Source organism: Gobio gobio (assembly GCF_949357685.1).
Source record: "Gobio gobio genome assembly, chromosome: 16".
NCBI classification, from domain to species: domain Eukaryota; kingdom Metazoa; phylum Chordata; class Actinopteri; order Cypriniformes; family Gobionidae; genus Gobio; species Gobio gobio.
In genome coordinates, this window is record NC_137109.1 from 23,923,152 (window position 1) to 23,941,558 (window position 18,407).

At 41.9% G+C, this 18,407-nt stretch overlaps 1 protein-coding gene across 2 annotated transcripts in view; it reads right to left on the reverse strand.

Moving 5' to 3' along the window:
- The window catches only part of htr4 (5-hydroxytryptamine receptor 4), a 157,010-nt gene that overhangs the window by 88,880 nt on the left and 49,723 nt on the right, over positions 1 to 18,407 (reverse strand). The gene's annotated exons all lie outside the window — the stretch shown is intronic.

The window sequence follows — 18,407 nt, forward strand, 5'->3', positions numbered from 1 at the left end:
GGTGTGTGAATTATCAATAATTGACAATAGTCAATCGTATTGGTGGCACAGAGGGGCCCCCAAATAAAATTCTGCTTAGGGCCCCATAAGGGCTTGGGCCGGCCCTGGTAAAGATGATTACATTAGTCTGTTATGCTAAGTTTCCAGCCAGATATGCCTGCGAGTTCCTGTTCTCTTCATTGTAAGTCAAATGAGCCAGATTACTGAGATTGTCTCCTCTTGTCTTTAACGGCCCCTGATAGCGTTAGGCTGATTTGATTAGGATTGGACTCTGGGGCAGGTCTCTTTACATATACAACATTTGCCTTCATTTGTTTAGATTGTCTCCTCCTCTGCTGTATAATCCCTCCCCCTAAAATGTAGATAAATTACAGTGTAAACTGTTTTAGTCATGACTTGATGACCACAGCCGAAACCGTGCAAGTTCTCAATAAAGAATCCTGCTGAAGATATATCCAAGTCTCCTGGTCTCTGCTTCAAACTGTTTCAAACTGGGAGTTACATCTGAATATTTTCTGTAAAAAGCTAAGTTATGTTCAATAATATTAATTTGCTGCCTTGCCTGTTTTTGATGTGCATGATGTGTCCTGACTAGGGGTGTAACGGTACACAAAACTGACGGTTTGGTACGCACCTTGGTTCCCTTTCGAGGGAACTCGCACTGCATCGGGACGACGCTTTGGGGATGCTCCCTTAGCATCAGCGAATCTGAAACCAGAATGCCAACTAGGCCAATCCGATTGGCGTGCGTGATGACGTCATTGTGACGGCATACCCGGAAGTATAAAAGGGGAGCTGGAACGTAATGGCGGTAGTTATTGCTCTTCAGCAAGCGCTATCTGTCAAACTGTCTGTCTATTTACTGTTGTATGTCAGTGAAAGTGTGTGATTGAAATGAAGTGTGAAAAAGTGAGAGAGTTCGAGCAGTGTGTGCATCCTTGCCCTCGCTACATGTCGGGCTCGGATACACACCTGCTGTGTGTGCACTGCCTGGGCGTTCAGCATGCTCGAGCGGCTCTCAAGGGAGCCGCTTGTGAGCATTATGAAAGCTGACGCTCAGAGTGCTCCTCTCTCGGCTGGCCGTGTTCGATGAGGCCGGCCAGCCTCGTGAGCCCCGTGGATCGGTCCCGCATCCGCCGAGGCGGTGCGGCGAGGCTGGTCATGGGGCTCACGGATGGACTGTCAGCGGGACTGGGACTGCTGAGGCATCTTCCCAGTCTTTGTCTGACAGTTCAGATGTTCTCCTTCCCCGTGTGGAAGCCCGCGCTGCGGCTTCTTCCCCCGGGGCGGAGGACCCGATGTGTGAGCGGTCTGATTCTGAGGAATTAGACGTACTCAGCATCGAGGCAGTCAAAGTCATAAGCACTTCTTAAATATGCAAGATTCCATCCTCGCGATTGCTGGAAAAAAAAGGCAGCGCGCAGGTTATGGGTCTGCAATTAATGTGAACACACGCGATCGGTGTGCATGAGATACTGGTTGGCTTAACGGACGAGTCCGTATAGTGCAATAAAAAATCAGTATTTGTCTGATATGGCTGCATTTAAGTCTGAGGATTTAAATGAGATATGATCTGACTCTGTGGAGTTAGACATTCAGTCATTCAGACCATGTTTCACTGTATTGTGTGACACTGTTTGGCTTTTTTCTCGAGGGATGAAAGCCAATTGTATTATGACGGCTTGAACCACGTTGCTGAGGCAACGCGGGGTCTATGAGTCCGTATAAATACAAATAAAACAGTGTCGTCTGATTAATTACGGCTACATTTAATTCTAAGGAATTAAATTAAATATAATCTAACTTTGAGGAGTTAGATATTCAGCCTATCATTCAGACTATGTTTCACCTTATTGTGGCTGCATTTAATTCTAAGGAATTAAATTAAAATATTATCTGACTTTGAGGAGTTAGATATATTTTTTATTCAGCCTATTATTCAGATCAGGTTGCACGGGTTTGGTGATTATGATGGCATTTAATTCCGAGGAATTGAGTGTCATGTTATCCGACTTTGATAAGTTGGATACTTTAATTCTGTCACCCAGGCGTGTTTAACTTGTGAACTGGATATTCATCCAAGATGGAGCCCTCCTGAAGTTGATGTCGTTCTCGCCGCCTTGTGGCCTGCGGGACACATCAGTTTCAGGCAATTGCTAATCGCAGTGTCCGCTCTAGGGTTGTGGCCCTGTTGAGCTGCTCCCTTAGATGAGGCCCCTGCTGGCCAGCCCCCTCTCCCGGTAGGAGCGATCGAGGTCGCTTCCCCTGTGGAGTTTTCGGGAATCGACGCTGGGTTCCCGCCGTCTAGTACGCTTCGGGCCACATCGTTTCCCCGCGCACGCGTGCTGCACCAGCCGCCTCTAGCAAGACTTGCGGTGGTTCAGCAAACGCGTACGCACACCGAAAATCTTCCTCGATTTCGCCCTGCCGGTTAGCCGCTTCAGGGGGTCGGGGAGGAGGCTCGGTTGACACCCGAGACCGGCCTCGAGAGGCTGGTTCCCTTAGCAGATTATCTCGGCGCATGGTTATGCCTCCGAATATATCAGCTTGGGGCCTGCGACTGTAGAAAGGGGCATACAGACTGCAGTCCGATTACCTTCCCCTGAAGTTCAGTGGGGTGGTCTGGATGGCAGTGGTCCCTGGGTAGGTTCGGGTAATGGAACAGGAAGTTCACTCCCTGCTGGTAGGGAGGCCACAGAATGTGCTCCTCCGCCAGACAGGGAGTCCGGGTTCTACAGCCGGTACTTCACAGTTCCTAAGAGGGATGGCCAGTTGCATCCAACTTTGGACCTGAGGTACTTGAATCGTTCTCTGAGGAGATTCAGATTCAAGATGCTTAGCAATTCCTCCATTGTGATTCAGATCCAGTCTGAGGACTGGTCTGTCACGATGGGTCTGAAGAGGACGCATACTTCCCTGTATCCATCCTTCTGTGTCACAGGAAGTTCCTGAGGTTCGCTTTTTGGGGCAAAGCGTACCAATATCGGGTTCTTCCAGGCGGCCTAGCCCTTTGAGACTCTACACACAGTAGCGTGTTGTCGCCTTCTCAGAGAACTGTGTTCCTGGGAGTCGTATGGGATTCTCTACGTTGTGGGCACAATTGTCTCCCGAACGTATCGAGTCCATACGGGCGGTGGTCTCTAAAAAGAAGCTAGGCCACAGCATCACTGTGAAGCAGTTTAAGGCTGCTGGGGCTCATTGCGGCTGCGTCCAACAGAATATCTCTTGGCCTGCTGCATGAGACCCTTACAGTGGTAGCTGGGAATCAAGGGGTTTTCCTCGGGGGGGGAAACCATTCTGTATGATCAGGGTAACGCGCAGATGCCTTCGTTCCCTAGTCATATGGAAGAAACCTTGGTTTCTGTCCCAGGGGCCAGTGTTGGGAGCGTTCTGTTGCCGGTAATCCGTTTCAACAGGCGCCTCCCTCACTGGCTGGGACGTGGTTATGGGAAGTAAACCAGGTGGCTTTCCTTGAGGGGAAATCCATTCTGTATGATCAGGGTAACGCGCAGATGCCTTCGTTCCCTAGTCATATGGAAGAAACCTTGGTTTATGTCCCAAGGGCCAGTGTTGGGAGCGTTCTGTTGCCGGGAATCCGTTTCAACAGACGCCTCCCTCACTGGCTGTGACGTGGTCATAGCGGCCGCTTTGCGAGAGGTCTGTGGGAGACCAGGCATTTCTCCTGGCACATCTACTGCCTGGAAATGCTGGCGGTCTACAAAGCTCTGAGGAGCTTTTTCCCGGACCTCCGCGGCCACCATGTACTGATACGGAGGTAAACCAGGTGGCTTTCCTTGAGGGGAAATCCATTCTGTATGATCAGGGTAACGCGCAGTGGCCTTCGTTCCCTAGTCATATGGAAGAAACCTTGGTTTCTGTCCCAAGGGCCAGTGTTGGGAGCGTCCTGTTGCCGGAAATCCGTTTCAACAGACGCCTCCCTCACTGGTTGGGGCACGGCAGGGGGGTTTGAGGTTGCGCCCTCTTTGCAGACTGGCGCATCACATCCTCCTGTGGTCCCAAGGGAAACTGTTGTCCATCAGGGCAATGTATGTCCCGGGGGTCCAAAATCAGGGAGCAGACATCCTGTCGAGGCAGGGGCTGAGGCCCGGGGAGTGGCGACTCCACCCAGAGGTGGTGGAGGCCATATGCAAGAGGTTCGGCCCAGTGGAAGTGGATCTGTTTGCGTCTCGAGAGACGTCCCACTGTCCACTGTGGTTTTCCCTCACGCATCCAGCTCCGCTTTAATTATAATTATAAATATATATTCATAAACAAATTTATTGTGTATAAAAGTCGAAGAACATTCGATGCATTGTGTATCAAAAAGTTAAATGAAAATAAATGAATATAATGACCAAAAAAATTACATCTATATAACAAAAATAAATAAACAAACAAAGAATCCCATAGTATTCAAAGGCTGACTGTAGTAGGTGATTTCATATAATAATGTAAATGTAAACTCATTACTTGTCTGAATTTCCACATTATACTGGAATCATAAGCTACTAGTCATAAAAAGAATGAGGGTCCTTGACTGATTAGAATGAAACGCATCCATTCCAAACTGGATGAAGGGTCCTCAATATTTTGGCCCTTAAAAGACATAATATCATTAAATATTATATTTTTCCCTACCGAATTAAGGTATACTGTACAGTAGAGATGTCAGTTAAAGAGTTAAGTTATGTTTTAGGTGGGATATTATGAAAGCAAAAAGCACTAAAGACCAAAAAATCTTGATTGATGAACCTGTTAACACAGTATACCCCATTTCCCCATTATATGTACTTATAAGGCATTTGCCCACCGGCAACTATAGTTGCCGCTTGGACTTTTGACTAAGTGTACAAAAAACTATAGATCTGTTGTAAGAATTGTTTTGCTTGGATGATTCTAGAGACCTTCACGATAATGTAGATATATATATATGTCAACAAAAAATACTTATTAGTAGAAAATAACCTTTGTTTGGTAGGGTTTGCCTTCATTTTGCTTCCTGGAAGTAGGGGTAGGAAGTTGGCAGTCTCATGTGACAGGAAGGAAGTTAATATCTTTTTTTTTCTCTTGAAATCCTTTATTTGGTTATTTGGTTTCTTGCATGTCATTGAGATTAAAAACATGGATACTATCTAGAAAAATACTTGCAAAAGGAAAATGACAACTATACACTGTGGCAACTATAGTTGCCGGTGGGCTTAAATGGGTTAATGTCTCCTCAACACACCAACAGATGTTCATTCATGTTTATTCTTTAGGAAGAGATGATCGATCGCGTTCACAGATGTTCCACGCTTAAAACAAGCCTACTGTTAACTGTTAAAGATTGCATTCGGAAACCGTTCGGTACACGCATGCACCGAACAGAAAGCCCCGTACCGAAACGGTTCGGTACGAATACGTATACCGTTACACCCCCAGTCCTGACATTTAAAGGGAGTTTACTAAAGCAATGCTATTCTGATGCTTTGATTGGCTCTATTGTTTGAATTTACAGCACACCACATCTGCCAATTACATCAGTCCACATTGTCACTGAAAGCTTTAAGGTGATGATACACGGGGCAACTTTTTCAGCAACATTGCTCAAAAAGTTGCCCACTGTGTCATCAGCTTTAAACGCTCTTTAATGACCTGGGATGTCATTCACTACTCTCCTCCTCATTCATTTTTTAAAGTTAGACATCAACCTTCTTAGTATTCCTAAATTAATTACAAACAATATAACAAGTAAAAATATGTAAATAATAAAGAATTTTCCAATAATTTTTTTTTGTAAACATTTTATAGGGTCACTAATGACCCGAGGTGTGTAACAGTGTAAGTATATTTTTTCTGCACAGCAATGATTGAATCTTTGATGACTCTAAGTGCAATTCACCTTTATTCCACAAGGTGGCAATGTCTGATAAACAATAGTGAAGTGACGTTTCACTCATAGTTACTGCAGGCAGAAAACAAAACAATAGGAAGTATCATCAGCAAAATGGCTCAGCGATTTACTGCAGAGCAAGTGCTGAACGCAATCAAATATTAGTGTCACTGTCACTTGATGGTGGATCTGCTGAAGAAGCTGTCAGCGATCAAAATATTGATTTGGAAGATGTTGAAAATGATGCGCTGAGAATATGTTTGAGATCACAAATGTGAGTCAGAATGTACTGAGAAATGAGCTCTGATGATGACAATGATGATGGTATAAAATATCTGCTCAAACTGTATCAAAAGGTAACAAAAATACGCTTTATTTTATTATTCTGTAATTGTTTTATATTATCTTGACAGCTGTCGATCTGGGTCGCTAAAGACCCGAATATGTAATAATGATTGGTGAAATATTCATGCAATTTAGTCCAGGAATAGGCTTAAGCTTTGTCTGTGAAACCAACTTTTTCTTTTCCTTTTAAAAGATTAGGAAACGAGCATGGACACAAAGTACACTGTAAAACATATTTTTTCAAAGTTGTAATTAAAACAAAGATTATTTGAGCGTTTTACAAGAAATACTGCAGTCTTTCAACTGCAAAATGTCATGTTTAATTCCATGTGTTACTTGCCGTTTCTTTGTAATTATTTGTGAAATGTAATTCCTACTACACCAGTGTATTATAAAAAAATGTGTATTCAAGTTTTTTTTTCCTTTTTGGGTGAGATCTGTTCCCTCATGATTAGAAATGAATATTCACAATTAAATCAGTTAGTTGGAGAAAACAGGAACAAGATATCTACTGAACGTTTCTGCGTGTGTATGTGCTATGTGTGTGGTACGTTGGTGATGGGTTGTCATAATGCTGGCTCCCCTTGATAATGTCCAGAGCTCTGGGCACCCTATTAATGAGTAATACAACTCTTGCTTGAGCTTCTGAACACACAGATCTATATATAGCTCACTGAGAAGCATTAATAGGCTCAAATCATTCTGTCACGTAACCATAACATGGCATAAAATCCGCATACCAGCTGCTTGTGAACAATATACATCTTTGAAAGAAAGCGGAGAGGGGCACTGATTGGCTTTCATGAACATTTGACAGCAATTCTGAAGAATGAAAAGCAACAGGCATCCAATAATTACACCATCAGATAGTGTATCAGTATTTACAAATCCCTTTTGAATGCATCATTAAAGCGAAATGACCCTAAAGAGGGCAGCCTGTTTTAAAGAAGTTTGTCATTACTTTCATAACATTTGGCACTTGACTCGATTGGTAACATTGAGATTTTTTTTAGATTATGTGTCTCATGACTTCTTTTATCAGATAAGCATTACACAGGAGGTAGAGTGGAAACATGACCTTTGAGTGAAATAATCCGGGTGGTATGGGACCCGATAAGCAATTTATAAATCAGAAAGGAAGTATAGTACGTGAAAAATAGGAAGGAATGTATGAAGTGATGTGTGGCATAACGTTTGAGGAGATAAGAAGCCTAGCGCTGCCTCCAGGCTTGAGACACAAAAGAAACAGCATTTACCGTACAGAGCTCCCTAAACAATCTCTTCTCTCCTTCACAAGTGTTCATAAGACATAAAACAAGAAAGGTTTGCAAGTTTATTCAATTGAATAGCAAATCCTTTTAATGAACTTTAAGGGGTCATGACATGTTCATTGAGGTTCACTTATAATGTTTTTGGGGGGTTTTTCCTCGCCAAAAATTACAAATTATACAAACTATTATTTTCGACATTCTAAGGGGCGGCTCCTATAAGGATTGTCAGTAAATGGCCACTGTTATGATCAGGCCCGGACTGGCCATCGGGAGCACCGGGTGAATTCCCAGTGGCCTGGCAACTGATTTGGCGTGCTGCCCTCTTTCTTTCTCTTTTTAATAATTTTTATTTTATTTTAATTATAATATTATTGCCTTTTTAATTATATATAATTGCCCCAATGCACTAAAGTGATAATTTCTGGAATGCGGCATTTGAAAATAACAGTTAATCTTGATTAAGAGAGTAATAATCAGTGCGGCAGACTTGAGGAAGCGGCAGCATTGAGGGAAAGCTCTCAAATAAGAAGGAGCGAAATAAAGCAAAATTACTGACCTCTTCAGGGCTTCAAATGCAGGGAAGTTTCACCTGTAAAAGGCTACTGTGGGTTTGTCTTCTTTAACGTAGCTAAGTATTAAACTGCTGGTGAATGTTAGCAGTAGCACCCCATTACTCTAAAAAAAAAGGTTCTATATAGCACCAAAAATGGTTCTTCGTCGTAATCATAGAGGAACCACTTTTGGTGCTATATAGCACCATATCTTAACATGTTCTGTATATGGTAGCGGTGCTATATAGCACCATAGTTAGTGGTTCTATATAGCACCTTAGTCAAAGAACCGCTGAAGAACCTCTAAAGAACCGCTGAAGAACCTCTGAAGAACTGCTGAAGAACCACTGAAGCACCAAAATTGGTGCTATATAGCACTTAAAAAGGTTCCCCTATGATTACGAGCCAAGAACCATTTTTGGTGCCATATAGATCCTTTTTTTTTTTTAGAGTGTATCGTCATTCAAAAAACTGTATGCTAAATGACATCATTATTATCTATTGTACAATTACAAAAGTAATTTAGCAGACAGATATTCACACATCGATTTATACATTTGGAAGGAGCTAGGGCAGACAACAACACAACAAATATTAATAATAATGCAATAACTTGTTCAGTATTATGATTTTTCAATAAAGATATTGTCATGATGTATTTATTATTGTACTAATTTTGACATTTAAGGAATTTAGATTTTTTTAAAAATTGGCTATTTGCATAAAATAGTTTTGTTAAATATTGGATATTTAAGACATTTTAAGATAAACGGCAACACATTGTCCGAATGTGATACTTTGAATTTACCGAAAATAAATGTAGATTTTGCAACGTTGAGACAGTTCTGTTCGTAACGTTAGACCTGCTGAGGAAGAAGTGAGAGGTGCAAAAAGTTAAAAAGAAGTAAAAACTAGCAAAAAAGTAGAGTCGAGATAGAGAGATATGAGGGAAAATGAAGATAATGAAAAGGAAAAGGGAAATGAAGGTAGTCTAGCAACTCTCGGTAGACCTGAGAGCTGGAAAAACCAAACTCTGGTCGGGCCAATCACAGCGTGTGTAGAGTCGGTGGGCGGGCTTAACATAATGACGGCACGTCACGGCAGAGTTGCGGAGGTTCTGTGTGCTACTCGTAAACAAAGAATAGCGGTCTTTTGAATCGGCTTTGGCCGCGACTCTGGAAGACTTGGAGTTAAGCTTTTCTTTGAGAAAAGAACAAAGAACGGCACTGAAGTCATTCTTAAGAAAAGAAGATGTGTTCGAAGTTTTGCCTACCGGATACGGCGAAAGTATACGTTAGCTTGGCTTCACCTTCTTCTTTGCTCTGGTTGGTTGTGACGCTCATGGCGCTATCCAATTGCGTGCAGAGAGAATTTGAAAGACAACCGTTTATCCCACCCCTCGGATTGAGCCCTGTCAATGGCAAGTTTCCAGACCCAACATCTTGATGTGGGTCTGGCTTGTCAGGCTAAAATGAAGGTGCAGTTCAAGAGAGAACCTTTCATTATTTTGCACGGCCTCAGCCTATGGATCTAAACCTTTTTTATGTGATGACCATACAAAAAAATATGGTATATGGTTCCAAAATTTGTTGTGGGTGTATGAGATAGCCTGGATGAGTGTGAGATTTCCTGGCCTGACATTTTGTCCCAATCCGGCTGGTTATGATTGCATAGGAAACAGCATCAATGTCCATTCACGTGTTTTGAAACCGCTATTCTGTGCCTCGTTTCAAAAACAATCTGCAGTCAAATGCTCCGAACACACATCAAATCCTCAGGCGCGATTTAGGACCCCATTAAAATAATCCATCCGCTTGTTTCCGAGAGAGAAAGAGACTCAAACGAGCTGTTTAAACGGGACACGTCAAAGTGAATGTTCGTTCACTCTTCTATTTCTCCTGTTGTTGACAGACTCAAGTGCGTGGAGTATGTCAGGAACTGAACACGCATCTGTAAGCTGTATCCAGTGTAGACTGGATCAGTGATTATAATGTCAGTGATTATAATGGGTCTATTTGCTTTTGATGGGATCCAGTGTAGGCAAATGTCAGCCGTAAATCAACTAAATGGCGGGGCTTATGGTGTGATAATGTGTAACTATTTGATGATGTCTTGCTCTGGAGGCAGTCATATGCCATATGTCAAAAGGTCAAGATAAATTTGATATCTCATGTCATGACCCCTTTAAATGATCAAGATGCCTTAAGATCTTCCATCATTCAACCTTAATGCAAACATATGAAATGTACTTTATGGTCAGTAAATTTTTTCATGTTTTTAAAAGAAATCTCTTATGCTTACATACTATAGGCTGCATTTATTTGCTCAAAATCACAATAAAAACAATTCATTGCTGTGATGATGAAAGCTGAGTTTTCAAACAGTTGAAAAGAGTTGAACTGTTTAATATTTTTGCTTAATATTTTTTTCAGGATTCTTTGATGAACAGAAAGTTCAAAAGAACAGCATTTATAAAAAACATTTTTTGACATAAATCTAAGTATTTACTGCCACTTTTGATCAATTTAATGCATCCTTGTTGAAAATAATCATTATCATTCAGAATTTTTTTTTATAAAAATGACTGACCCCATAGATGTTTTTTTTCCCCCCATGAATACTTAAGTTAGTTAAAAAATTGTAATAAATGTCTTGAAAATATCTTGAAAATAAGCTTGAAAATATCTTTTATGTCCCACAAAAGGAAGTCATACAGTTTTAGAACAACATGAGAGCGAGTAAATAAGAATTGAATTTTTGGACACTGACAGACATTAGATGCGTTTACATGGAGCACTGTAATCGGTTTAAAAGTCCAATCCGACTGGAAATGCTCCATATAAACACATCAATCGGAATAAAAATGCTCAAACTGAATGAAATTGTAATCGGTTTAAGAGGGGTGGGATAAACCTTTTCATGAACTGATCAAACGAAAAATTCCACTATGTAAATTACCTGATCCGATTACTTTGAGTGCACGTCTTTCTGTGACGTGATATAAAGTGCGTGCCTCCACCACTGAAGAGTGCTCACACCAGCACTCACACAGGCTAATGTTGACAAGAGAGGAAAGTTAATTTTTCTTAAACTTTTTATTTCGTAACATGTTATGAACATCATTTTGGAATAATGACACAGACATAGCCTGGCTACACCATCTCATCTTGACAGTGTTTGTCCTAGGCTTCAATTGCGCCTGACAGAAGAATTCATTTTTATGAGGTGATTCTTACACTTTACAAAAAATAATAAATAGCTTTTATAGAACTGTATAAGTCCTGGTGGCCGTTGAGAGTTGCCATGGCAACGGGGAACATTCAAGTTACTGGAGAGGACGTGGCACATTTCTCTGTTTCTTATATCTAAGTTATATATATCTACGGTATATAAAAGTTCAACAACTGCTTCAAATTGGTTAAGTAACATAACCCACAGTCTACTTTAATTACTTTTGTTAATATTTATACCTCTGTGATCATGGTATCTTTCCTTAATCATCTGAAATATCTTTGCGTTTAGTATGTAATCTACTAGTGATGATGCGGAGCACGTCTTGAATGCTTTCATTCATGTTTCACCATATATCCTATGTTTTTATTAATAATTTGGGTGCATTTTATTGTTAATTTTGTGTTTTTCAAAATAAATGAATTGGATTCATTTTGAGTCTGCATTCATCATTCACAGCTGTTGAAATAGCCATTGCATAGGACAGAAATTTGGTTAAACTACTGCATGTCCACCCACAGAAAAATAAATAAATATAAAAATTACCAACACAGAACTATTGATCCACGAACGTCGCAGTTACTATAACTGGCAACATTACGAATCTGATGCAGCAGACAAACTGTGTGCGCATGTCACAAAATGATTCCGACTGAAAGTCAGCACATGTAAACACCAGATCGGTTTAGATAACGTCTCATGTAACCAGTCCACCGAATCTTTCAATCTGAAAGATTTTAATCGGAATGACAAAAAAGTGCGCATGTAAACGTGGCTAGTTTTGGGTGAATTGTCCCTTTAAGAACCTAAAAATCACAGTTTCAGAAGGAAATTGGATGTCCCAGAAGATCCATCTCCGACCGTATCAGCGGCTTCTTTATAATTTCACATTCGTGATGGTGTTGACACTTTGGGATCTGGGGGTGGAGATCTGGAGCTTAAGCAAACAACCACTGTTATTTCCTGTCAGACTTTTTATGTTAATAAAGGACTCAGAGCTCCATTCAACCAGTGGTTTTCATTGATGTAAAAACAATTGCTGCATAGTTTTACAAGAACCCAGCAGGACTCCAACGGACTAATTAACAAGCTGTTAATTACCCACTGAAATAAAACCTGAAGAGGCTATGTAGAAGTGTTTATGAGCTGGCTAAAAAAAAACAAAACAAAAAAATCTAACAAAAGAAACACCCACTGTTGCCAGAGACACCATTAAACAATGATGAGCTTCTTCACAGTTAATCATTAACCTGTGTTTTGTGTGTGAAAGACAAAATTACATGCTGGAGGAGTGATCGGGCGGCCTATTTTAAGGACTTCTATCACTACCATCATGACATAACATTCAGTGGAAGACAACCTCTTTGTCACTACAAAGAGTTTCTTGGTAACCTTGATAAATGTAGATAATCGATATGACTTCAGAGATTTCATGACAAACAGGCTTGAGAGACATTGTTTTAATTACATTTTTTAATCTGTATTTTGGATACTGTATTTTTGATCCCAAACTTCTGAATGATACAGTATGTCATAATATTTTGGATAAAATAAAGGATTAGATAACTTTAAAATGAAAATGTCCTGATATTTTACTCAACCCCCATCTCATCCAAGATGTTCATGTCTTTCTTTCTTCAGTCGAAAAGAAATTCATTTTTTTGAGGAAAAAATTCCAGGATTTTTCTCCATATAATGGACTTCAATGGCAACCAATGGGTTGAAGGTCCAGATCAATGCAGGGCTTTGAAGGGCTTCAGCTCTACATGATCCCAGCTGAGGAATAGGGTCTTATCAAGTGAAAACATCTGTCATTTTCTAAAAAAAATTAAAAAATGTAAATACTTTTTAACCTCAGATGCATGACTTCGGTGTTGTGATTCTTCATGACGCATTACGTCATCACGGCGGAAAGGTCACGGCAGTGACGTACGTGGAAGTACTGACCAAGTGTTAAAACAAACGTGCAAAGATTAAATCAAACACCCTTTACAAAAATAAAACTAAAACGACAATGTAGTACAATTTTAAAGTTGGAGGAGAACATGAGTTGGAGTTTTTCGGCACTGGGTCGGTACTTCCACTTACGTAATGCGTGACCTTTCCATTGTAATGACGTCATGCATCTCAGGTTAAAAAGTATATACATTTTTATTTTTTATTGAAAATGATGATCGTTTCACTAGATATGACCCTATTCTGACCCTATTAAGACCCTAACCCACCCACCTTAACCCTAACCCCACATCATCGGCGGTGAGCTTCCCCCCCTCCAGGATATCTACACTCAGCGATGTGTGAGGAAAGCACGGAAGATCATTGGAGACTCTATTCAGCCGAGCCATGATCTGCTAACGCTGCTACCATCAGGCAGATCATGACCCGCACCTGTAGACTGCGAGACAGCTATTTCTCGCAGGCCATCAGACTGCCGAAACTGTGGCAAATAATACATCACTAAACACTTCACTTACCATTGCACTGCACTTTATTAAATGTGTATATTGTTATTCATGTATATTGTTAGTGTTCAAACATTGTGTTGCTATACTGCCATGTTACAGAGACTTGCACCGAAGAATTTCTCCGCCAGAACACTTATGCATACGATGTGTGACAATAAAGAGAATTCAATTGATTGAATTGAATTGATTATTCCTCAGCTGGGATCGTGCAGAGCCCTCTAATGCCCTTCGAAGCCCTTTGAAACTGCATTGATTTGGACCTTCAAATCGTTGGTTGCCATTGAAGTCCATTATATGGAGACAAATAGTGGAATGTTTTCCTTAAAAAACTTAATTTCTTTTCCACTGAAGAAAGAAAGACATGAACATCTTGGATGACATGGGGGTGAGTAAGTTACCAGGAAATTTTCATTTTGAAGTGAGCTAATCCTTCAAAGGGGTCATGAATTGAGAAATCAACTTTCCCTTGAGCTTTTGATATATGAAAGTTCATGGTAATATAAGAATATCCTGTAAGTTTCAGAGCTGAAAACGTCTTTGTTAGTCAAAGAAAAGCTTTTATTGACACCAGAACCAGCAAACGATCAATCTCAGAATGTGCCACACCTTGACGTCATCGTGTGGTGAAACACCGCCTCAACAGAAGAAGAACAACACCCGATTCTGTAGCCCCGCCCACCGACTCGTGCCACTAACATGACATAGACCTACATAGAGCTAAACCGGATCGAACTTCTAAGCAATAAGCATACTGCATAAGCTTCATTCGGATTCCAGTATTATGAATGCATGGATGAACTTTATTTTTAATAAATATCCAGTTCATGTGGGGAAGACATTGCACGTCTGTTCCTTCATTTCACCAGATTTGTTTGTAAACAAGACACTGGATTTGCAGACAGGATGAGATTACATGAATGAATGAAGCAACACACTAATGTAAGTAAAAAATGTTTTTTTATATGTGATAGTATTGCATTGCATTGATAGCATTGCATTTATATGTGATAGTATTGCTTCTTAAAAATCCACCTGCCACTGTGACTTTTTACCAGCCACTTTTTTTTTTATTGCCTCACAGGGCTCGACATTAAGCCTGTTCATGCTTGTCCTGATTTGTGTGTGTGTGTGTGTGTTGTAAATATAATTTATTCTGAAGAAATATTCTCAACAGTGTTCAATCTTCTTTGACATATTTAAATCTGCATATCTTTGATATTTTTATCTTTTATAAAGGGCATTTCTCCATAATCTTATTAAATATAGGCTATACTTCAGCTTTCAGTTTATATTCTTAAATTTGATCTATAAATTAAATTATAATAATAAGACACTGTAGGGCTGTTACCAATCAAATTAAATAATTTGCAGTGAAAAATTACAACTGCATTAAAAAAATGTTATGAGATTGTTTTAAATATTTTGAATATATACAAATAAGAAATTTTGGAAAGAATGTTTAAACATGAAACTTAACCGCCAGTAGGTGGCGGCAGGTCTTAATGAGTGAGTCATTGAGTCGATTCGTTCAAACGGCTGATTAATTTAAGAATGAGGCAGTCGTTTATGGATAGGTCATTGAATCTTTGATACAAACGATTCATTCAAAACGCTGCTATGATCTTTGTTTGGAACGATTTTCGCTGCTGAAATCGAACCAAAACACTCAATAGTGCATCTAAAATGTAAGTGACTTAAATGTTAATTTATTTGTATTGTCCTCGAAAGGCTGCGAGAGCATCAACAGCGCAACATTGTTACCGTCAGTTTATTATACATTACATTAGGCTATATATTATTATCCACTATCGATCGTCACTTACACTAAATTAATGCAAAATCACTCGCATTTTGGTGATTCCCTAGTTGTTTTGTTATTGACGTTTTAATCCGTCTAGTAAAATTCTCTTTCACTTACCCCTTCAAAAAATCCACTAGTCTCACAAACATTGTTCTTTAACTACATATTTAATTGATGTCAAGTTATTAACGAAATCAATATAAGAAATAATAACTCTTATAATATACATTTTTAAAAATCTTTTTATTACTTGATTTCCCTAATCTGAGTCCACAGATATAGCCCTTCCACAGCTCGTATGTGAACACATCACACGCAGCTGTGTTGATGGATGATTAAGTCACGTAGACAAGTTCTGGCAGCTGTTAGTTACAGCATTCGGGAACCATTAAACAGAACTAAATTAATATTATTATTACTGGTAAAGTTACCACAGGACATTTTCTCACCGGTTCCCAACTCCCAACATGCACACGCACACACATCTGTGCAACTGTATGTGTTTTCCAGATGGGCTACCAAACCATAAGCCCGGCTATCTTAAACAGTGAAATAACATTCCTTTCTTGATGTGCCTTGCCACTCTCTTGACTTGATATTTGAAGGAAAAATACAATCGCGGAAGTGATTTGTCTGACTCTGCAGTGAGGCTTGGGACGTGCTCGCGCGTGCGTGTGTACGGCTGCGTTTATATCCACCGATCGGGCTGGCCAAGTAATAAGTAATGGCCCTGTAGGCGATTCATTCCGGTTGCCGTTTTTCCACATGCTTTCAAAACAATTCCCACATGTTCTGACAGGGCCAATAGTTTCCAGCTCATTAAATATGCAAATCTTATCCAATCCTAGCCATGGGCGTTTACGTCTCCAGTGCGGCATGCCAATAAAAACCGAGCGTTGCAGGAGAGAGCCTCAAAACCAGGGTAGAAAATAGCCTATTACTTATTCATTATGATGTTTTTGAATGTAAAAACCACGCAAATGTCACAAGTTCCTGGCCAGGAACTTCCTGTGGGTTGGAAGGATGGAAATATGGAAGTATGCGTCCTTTAGATCTATCGTGACGAACCAGTCCTCGGACTGGATCTGACTCACGATGGCTGGAATTGTGAGCATCCTGAACCTGAATCTCCTCAGAGACCGATTCAGGAGCCTGAGATCTATTATCGGACGCAACCCACCATCCTTCTTGGGAACTATAAAGTACCGGCTGTAGAACCCGGAGTCCCTGTTCGCCAACGGAACCCGATCTATGGATTCCTTGGCTAACAGGGCCTGTACTTCTTGTTCCATAACCCGAACCTGCTCTGGGCCGACCACAGTCCGGACCACCCCGTTGAACTTCAGGGGAGGAGAACCGAACTGTAGTCTGTAACCCAGCTCTACAGTCTGCAGGACCCATGTAGATACACTCGGAAGGCATGTCCATGCGCCAAGATAATCTACTAAGGGCCTCTTGGCCTCTTTTGCCAAGCTCCCTCAGGAGAGGCGCGAGAACCAACGCTCTCTTTCTGCACCTGCCGGTGCGAGGAGCTAGTAGACGGCCGAGGCTGTCCCTTTGAGACAGCCTTCCCCGAGGAGCTGGATCGACGAGGGAGATACTGTTGGAAGGCCGCCACCTGCTTTCTCACCTCCTGGAACCTCTCGACGACGATGTTAACCGCGCCGCCGAAAAGCCCAGAAGGCGAGACCGGGGAATCTAGGAGAAAGTGTTTCTCTCTCTCCTTCATCCCCGACAGGTTTAACCATAAATGTCTCTCCACACACACCATACCCGCCATGGAACGGGCCGTCTCCTTGGCGATGCGGAGAGACAAATCGGTGGCCTTCCTTAGTTCGAGGACATCGTCTGGAGACGGGCCCCCGCACTCATCGAGCTCCTTGAGGAGGTCGGCCTGGTAGGCCTGCAACACCGCCATAGTGTGCAGGCAACTACCAGCCCGCCCAGCCGCCATATATGCCCTCCCTACCAGCGCTGATGTATCGCGTGCTGGTTTGGAGGGCAATACCGGGGTCTTCAGGGACGAAGCGGCCTCGGGAGAGAGGTAGCTCGCGAGAGCCTCCTCTACCCTCGGCAGTGTCCCATAACCCTGTTCGGCCGCCCCCAGTACGTTACCAAAGTCGAGTACTGGAGGGCTGGTGAGTCTGGCCGAATAGGGTTTATCCCAGGACCTACACAACTCATTGTGTAGGTCCGGGAAAAAAGGCAGACCCCGGCGTGAAGGTTGAGGCCTGCGCCTGAAGAACCGTTCATTCAGCTTACTGGACGGCTGGATTTCCGGTTCTTCCTGTGGCCAATCGATGTTTAACGGGTTCTCCGCCCCGCGGGAAGAAGCCGCATCGCGGGCTTCCACACGGGCCGGGAGAACATCGGAGTCCTCGGACGAGGATAGGGAAAGTGCCTCAGCAGTCCCATATCCTGTCACGAGGTCCCGCTGCGAGCCCCATGATCTACGGCGCCGCTGCCCAGAACCCTGGGGCTCGCGGGCTTGGCCGGTCTCATTGAACTCGGCCAGCCGTGAGCGCAATACCTTGAGCGCCAGCTTTTCACACTCGCTACAGGCGGCTCCCTCGAGAGCCGCCCTAGCGTGCTGCACGCCCAGGCATTGCACACACAAAAGGTGTGTGTCCGTGCCCGAAATGAATCGCGGACACGGGTGCACACACCTCGTGAACTGTTACTCACTAGCCATCTTGTGATACAATATTTGTGACAAAACAACACCAAATAGACAGACAATTAGCACATATAGCGCTTCGCTGAAGAGCAAAAAGCTAGTGTGTGTTTGCATCAGCTTCCTTTTTGTATCTTCCGGGTATGCCGTCATCTACTACGTCACGACGCACCACCAATCAGATTGGCTTGATTTCA